We start from the raw sequence: 8,049 nt of genomic DNA, 5'->3' as shown, positions 1-8,049 counted from the left end.
TCTCCATCATCCTTTCCTCACTGGGACAATGCTCTAATAATGATGATCATCACACTTTTATTTACTTACAACTCAAGAATTACAACTCAATACTTAGAAGAAGATATGACTCTATATGAATGCCTCCGGCGGTGTACCAGGATGTGCAATGACTCATGAGTGACATGTATGAAAGAATTATGAATGGTGGCTTTGCCACCAATACGATGTCAACTACATGATCACGCTAAGCAATATGACAATGATGGAGCGTGTCATAATAAACGGAACGGTGGAAAGTTGCATGGCAATATATCTCGGAATGGCTCCGAAAATGCCATAATAGGTAGGTATGGTGGCTGTTTTGAGGAAGGTATATGGTGGGTGTATGATACCGGTGAAAGGTGCGCGGTATTAGAGAGGCTAGCAAAGATGGTAGGAAGAAGAGTGCGTATAATCCATGGACTCAACATTAGTCATAAAGAACTCATATACTTATTGCAAAAATCTACAAGTCATCAAAGCAAAGTATTACGTGCATGCTCCTAGTGGGATAGATTGGTAGGGAAAGACCATCGCTCATCCCCGACCGCCACTCATAAGGAAGACAATCAAAAAATAAATCATGCTCCGACTTCATCACATAACGGTTCACCATACGTGCATGCTACGGGAATCACAAACTTTAACACAATTATTTCTCAAATTCACAACTACTCTACTAGCACAACTTTAATATTACCATCTTCATTTCTCAAAACAATTATCAATCATCAAACTTCTCATAGTATTCAACACACTCATAAGAAAGTTTTACTATTCTTGCATACCAAGCATATTATGATTACTTTGTTGGAAATATGCCCTAGAGGCAATAATAAAATGGTTATTATTATATTTCCTTGTTCATGATAATTGTCTATTGTTCAAGCTATAATTGTGTTATCCGGAAGTCGTAAAAATGTGCGAATACATAGACCACAACATGTCCCTAGTGAGCCTCTAGTTGACTAGCTCGTTGATCAATAGATGGTTACGGTTTCCTGACCATTGACATTGGATGTCATTAATAACGGTATCACATCATTACGAGAATGATGTGATGGACAAGACCCAATCCTAAGCATACCGCAAGATCGTGTAGTTCGTCTGCTAAAGCTTTTCTAATGTCAAGTACCTTTTCCTTAGACCATGAGATTGTGCAACTCCCGGATACTGTAGGAATACTTTGGGTGTGCCAAACGTCACAACGTAACTAGGTGGCTATAAAGGTGCACTACGGGTATCTCCGAAAGTGTCTGTTGGGTTGGCACGAATCGAGACTGGGATTTGTCACTCCGTATGACGGAGACGTATCTCTGGGCCCACTCGGTAAGACATCATAATAATGAGCTCAATGTGACTAAGGGTTGGTCATGGGATGATGTGTTACGGAACGAGTAAAGTGACTTGCCGGTAACAAGATTGAACGATGTATTGGGATACCCACGATCGAATCTCGGGCAAGTAACATACTGATTGACAAAGGGAATTGTGTATGGGATTGATTGAATCTTCGACATCGTGGTTCATCCGATGAGATTATCGTGGAGCATGTGGGAGCCAACATGGGTATCTAGATCCCGCTATTGGTTATTGACTGGAGTGTTGTCTCGGTCATGTCTACGTGTCTCGCGAACCCGTAGGGTCTACACACTTAAGGTTCGGTGACGCTAGAGTTGTAGAGATATTAGTATGCGGTTAACCGAAAGTTTTTCAAAGTCCCGGATGAGATCCTGGACTTCACGAGGAGTTCCGGAATGGTCCGAAGGTAAAGATTTATACATATAGGAAGTCTAGTTTCGGCCACCAGGAGAGTTTCGGGGGTCATCGGTATTGTACCGGGACCACCGGAAGGGTCCTGGGGGGTCCACCTATCCCGGAGGGCCCCATGGGCAGAAGTGGCATGGGAACCAGCCCCTGGTGGGCTGGTGCGCCCCACCCAAGGGCCCAAGGCGCCTAGGGTTTCCAACCCTATGGGGCCATTGCCCCCCGAGGGGGCATGCGTCCCCTTGGTTGGAAACCTTAAGGGGGGCCGTTGCCCCCCGAGGGGCCGCCGCCCCGGGGGCCGCCGCCCCCCTCTAGATGGGATATCCAAGGGGGCATGCGCCACCTTGCCCCAATATATAGTGGAGGGGAGGGAGGGCAGCCGCACCCTAAGCCCTGGCGCCTCCCTCTCCCTCTCGTGACACCTCTTCCTCCTCCAGTAGCGCTTGGCAAAGCCCTGCTGGAATCCCGCTGCTTCCACCACCACGCCACGTGCTGCTAGATCTCCACCAACTTCTCCTTCCCCTTGTTGGATCAAGAAGGAGGAGACGTATCCGCTCTATACGTGTGTTCAACGGGGAGGTGCCGTCCGTTCGGCGCTAGGATCATCGATGATTTGGATCGCGACGAGTACGACTCCGTCAACCCCGTTCTCTTGAACGCTTCCGCTCGCGATCTACAAGATTATGTAGATGCACTCCTCTCTCTCTCTCTCTGTCGTTGCTAGATGACTCCATAGATTGATCTTGGTGATGCGTAGAAAATTTTAAATTTCTGCTACGATCCCCAACAGTGGCATCATGAGCTAGGTCTATGCGTAGTTTCTATGCACGAGTAGAACACAAGTTGTTGTGGGCATCGATTTTGTCAATTTACTTACCGTTACTAGTCTTATCTTGATTCGGCGGCATCGTGGGATGAAGCGGCCCAGACCGACCTTACACATACGCTTGCGTGAGACTGGTTCCACCGACTGACATGCCCTAGTTGCATAAGGTGGTTAGTAGGTGTCTGTCTCTCCCACTTTAGTCGGATCGGATTCGATGAAAAAGGGTCCTTATGAAGGGTAAATAGAAATTGGCATATCACGTTGTGGTTTGGGCGTAGGTAAGAAACGTTCTTGCTAGAAACCTATAGCAGCCACGTAAACAATTTGCAACAACAATTAGAGGACGTCTAACTTGTTCTTGCAGCATATGTCGTGTGATGTGATATGGCCAAAAGGATGTGATGAACGATGTATGTGATGTATGAGACTGATCATGTTCTTGTAATAGGAATCACAACTTGCATGTCGATGAGTATGACAACCGGCATGAACCATAGGAGTTCTCTTAATTTATTTATGACCTGCGTGTCAACATAAACGTCATGTGATTACTTTACTTTATCGCTAACCGTTAGCCATAGTAGTAGAAGTAATAGTTGGCGAGACAACTTCATGAAGACATGATGATGGAGATCATGATGATGGAGGTCATGGTGTCATGCCGGTGACAATGATGATCATGGCGTCCTGAAGATGGAGATCAAAAGGAGCAAAATGATATTGGCCATATCATGTTACTATTTGATTACATGTGATGTTTATCATGTTTTACATCGTATTTGCTTAGAACGACGATAGCATAAAGAAGATGATCCCTCGCAATAATTTCAAGAAAGTGTTCCCCCTAACCGTGCACCGTTTCTAAGGTCCGTTGTTCCGAAGCACCACGTGATGATCGGGTGTGATAGGTTCTAACATTCGCATACAACGGGTGTAAGCCAGATTTACACACGCAATACACTTAGGTTGACTTGACGAGCCTAGCATGTACAGACATGGCCTCGGAACACGGAAGACCAAAAGGTTGAACATGAGTCGTATAGAAGATACGATCAACATTAAGATGTTCACCGATGATGACTAGTCCGTCTCACGTGATGATCGGACACGACCTAGTTGACTCGGATCATGTATCACTTAGATGACTAGAGGGATGTCTATCTGAGTGGGAGTTCATTAAATAATTTGATTAGATGAACTTAATTATCATGAACATAGTCTAAAATCTTTGCAATATGTCTTGTAGATCAAATGGCCCATGCTAATGTTGCCCTCAACTTCAACGTGTTCCTAGAGAAAACCAAGCTGAAAGACGATGGCAACAACTACACGAACTGGGTCCGTAACCTGAGGATTATCCTCATATCTGCCAAGAAAGCATATGTCCTTGATGCACCGCTAGGTGAAGCACCTGTTCTCCCAGCAGATCAAGACATTATGAACGCCTAGCAGACACGTAGTGATGATTACTCCCTGGTTCAGTGTGGCATACTTAAAAGCTTAGAACTGGTGCTCCAAAAGCGTTTTGAGCAACACGGAGCATATGAGATGTTCCAAGAGCTGAAAATGGTTTTCCAAGCTCATGCCTGGGTCGAGAGATATGAAGTCTCCGACAAGTTCTACAGTTGTAAGATGGAGGAGAATAGTTCCGTCAGTGAGCACATACTCAAAATGTCTGGTTTGCACAACCGCTTGTCTCAGCTGGGAGTTAATCTCCCGGATGATGCGGTCGTTGACAGAATCCTTCAGTCGCTCCCACCTAGCTACAAGAGCTTTGTGATGAACTTCAATATACAGGGGATGGAAAAGACCATTCCTGAGGTATATTCAATGCTGAAATCAGCGGAGGTGGAAATCAAAAAGGAACATCAAGTGTTGATGGTGAATAAAACCACTAAGTTCAAGAAAGGCAAGGGTAAAAAGAACTTTAAGAAGGACGGCAAGGGAGTTGCCGCGCCCGGTAAGCAAGCTGCCGGGAAGAAGCCAAAGAATGGACCCAAGCCGAAGACTGAGTGCTTTTATTGCAAGGGAAACGGTCACTGGAAGCGGAACTGCCCCAAGTACTTAGCGGATAAGAAGGCTAGCAATGCCAAAGGTATATGTGATATACATGTTATTGATGTGTACCTAACCAGCACTCGTAGTAGCTCCTGGGTATTTGATACCGGTCCAGTTGCTCATATTTGTAACTCAAAACAGGAGCTGCGGAATAAGCGGAGACTGGCGAAGGAGGAGGTGACGATGCGTGTCGGGAATGGTTCCATGGTCGATGTGATCGCCGTTGGCATGCTACCTCTACATTTACCTACGGGATTAGTTTTAAACCTCAATAATTGTTATTTAGTACCAGCTTTGAGCATGAACATTGTATCCGGATCTCATTTAATGCGAGATGGTTACTCATTTAAATCTGAGAATAATGGTTGTTCTATTTATATGAGAGACATGTTTTATGGTCATTCCATGCTGGTCAATGGTTTATTCTTATTTAATCTCGAACGTGATGTTACACATATTCATAGTGTGAATGCCAAAAGATGTAAGGTTGATAATGATAGTCCCACATACTTGTTGCACTGCCGCCTTGGTCACATTGGTGTCAAACGCATGAAGAAAATCCATGCAGATGGACTTTTGGAGTCTCTTGATTATGAATCATTTGACACATGCGAACCATGCATCATGGGCAAAATGACCAAGACTCCGTTCTCCGGAACAATGGAGCGAGCAACCAACTTATTGGAAATCACACATACTGATGTGTGCGGTCCAATTAACGTTGAGGCTCGCGGTGGCTATCGTTATGTTCTCACCCTCACTGGTGACTTGAGTAGATATGGGTATGTCTACTTAATGAAACACAAGTCTGAGACCTTTGAAAAGTTCAAGGAATTTTAGAGTGAGGTTGACACTCAACTGTGACAGGAAAATCAAGTTCTTACGATCAGATCGTGGGGGATTATATTTGAGTCATGAATTTGGCACACACTTAAGGAAATGTGGAATTGTTTCACAACTCACGCCGCCTGGAACACCTCAGCGTAATGGTGTGTCCAAACATCGTAATCGCACTCTATTGGATATGGTACGATCTATGATGTCTCTTACCGATCTACCACTGTCATTTTGGGGTTATGCTATAGAGACTGCCGCATTCACTTTAAATAGGGCTCCGTCGAAATCCGGTGAGACGATACCGTATGAATTGTGGTTTGGTAAGAAACCTAAGCTGTCATTTCTAAAGTTTGGGGATGCAATGCTTATGTCAAGAAACTTCAACCTGAAAAGCTCGAACCCAAATCGGAAAAATGCATCTTCATAGGATACCCTAAGGAAACTATTGGGTATACCTTCTACCTCAGATCCGAAGGCAAGATCTTTGTTGCCAAGAATGGATCCTTTCTAGAGAAAGAGTTTCTCTAGAAAGAAGTAAGTGGGAGGAATGTAGAACTTGATGAAGTATTGCCTCTTGAACCGGAGAGTGGCGCAGCTCAAGAAAATGTTTCTGTGGCGCTTGCACCGAATAGAGAGGAAGTTAATGATGATGATCATGAAACTTCAGATCAAGTTGCTACTGAGTGGTACGGCAACCCTGTCCTGGAAATCATGTTGTTAGACAATGGTGAACCTTCGAACTATGAAGAAGCGATGGCGGGCCCAGATTCTGACAAATGGCTGGAAGCCATGAAATCCGAGATAGGATCCATATATGAAAATGAAGTATGGACTTTGACTAACTTGCCCGATGATCGGCGAGCCATAGAATTAAATGGATCTTTAAGAAGAAGACAGACACGGATGGTAATGTGACCATCTATAAGGCTCGGCTTGTCGCTAAGGGTTATCGGCAAGTTCAAGGGGTTGACTACGATGAGACTTTCTCACCCGTAGCAAAGCTGAAGTTCGTCCGAATCATTTTAGCAATTGCCGCGTTCTATAATTATGAGATATGGCAAATTGATGTCAAAACAGCATTCCTTAATGGTTTCCTTAAGGAAGAATTGTATATGATGCGACCAGAAGGTTTTGTCGATCCTAAGAATGCTGACAACGTGTGCAAGCTCCAACGCTCAATCTATGGGCTGGTGCAAGCATCTTGGAGTTGGAACATTCAATTTGATGAGATGATCAAAGCGTTTGGGTTTACGCAGACTTATGGAGAAGCTTGTGTTTACAAGAAAGTGAGTGGGAACTTTGTAGCATTTCTCATATTATATGTGGATGACATACTATTGATGGGAAATGATATAGAATTCTTGGAAAGCATAAAGGCCTACTTGAACAAGTGTTTTTCAATGAAGGACCTTGGAGAAGCTTCTTATATATTAGGCATCGAGATCTATAGAGATAGATTGAGATGCCTCATTGGTCTTTCACAAAGCACGTACCTTGACAAGATATTGAAGAAGTTCAATATGGATCAGTCCAAGAAGGGGTTCTTGCCTGTATTGCAAGGTATGAGATTGAGCACGGCTCAATGCCCGACCACGGCAGAAGATAGAGAAAAGATGAGTGTCATCCCCTATGCCTCGGACATAGGGTCTATTATGTGTGCCATGCTATGTACCAGGCCTGATGTAAACCTTGCCGTAAGTTTGGTAGGAAGGTACCAAAGTAATCCCGGCATGGAACACTAGACAACGGTTAAGAATATCCTAAATTACCTCAAAAGGACTAAGGATATGTTTCTCGTTTATGGAGGTGACAAAGAGCTCGTCGTAAAGGGTTACGTCGATGCTAGCTTCGATACAGATCTGGATGACTCCAAATCACAAACCGGATACGTGTATATTTTGAATGGTGGGCCAGTTAGCTGGTGCAGTTGCAAGCAAAGCGTCATGGCGGGATCTACATGTGAAGCGGAGTACATGGCAGCCTCGGAGGCAGCATAACAAGCAATCTGGATGAAGGAGTTCATTACCGACCTAGGAGTTATTCCCAATGCGTCGGGCCAGATGACTCTCTTCTGTGACAACACTAGAGCTATTGCCCTTGCCAAGGAGCCCAGGTTTCACAAGAAGACCAGGCATATCAAGCGTCGCTTCAACTCCATTCGTGAAAATGTCTAAAATGGAGACATAGATATTTGTAAAGTGCATACGGACCTGAATGTCGCAGATCCGTTGACTAAACCTCTTCCTCGAGCTAAACATGATCAACACCAGAACTCTATGGGTGTTCGATTCATCATGATGTAACTAGATTATTGACTCTATGCAAGTGGGAGACTGTTGGAAATATGCCCTAGAGGCAATAATAAAATGGCTATTAGTATATTTCCTTGTTCATGACAATTGTCTATTGTTCATGCTATAATTGTGTTATCCGGAAATCGTAATACATGTGTGAATACATAGACCACAACATGTCCCTAGTGAGCCTCTAGTTGACTAGCTTGTTGATCAATAGATGGTTACGGTTTCCTTACCATGGAC

Source organism: Triticum aestivum, chromosome 2A, assembly GCF_018294505.1.
Source record: "Triticum aestivum cultivar Chinese Spring chromosome 2A, IWGSC CS RefSeq v2.1, whole genome shotgun sequence".
NCBI lineage: Eukaryota > Viridiplantae > Streptophyta > Magnoliopsida > Poales > Poaceae > Triticum > Triticum aestivum.
This window is presented reverse-complemented; position numbering follows the sequence as displayed.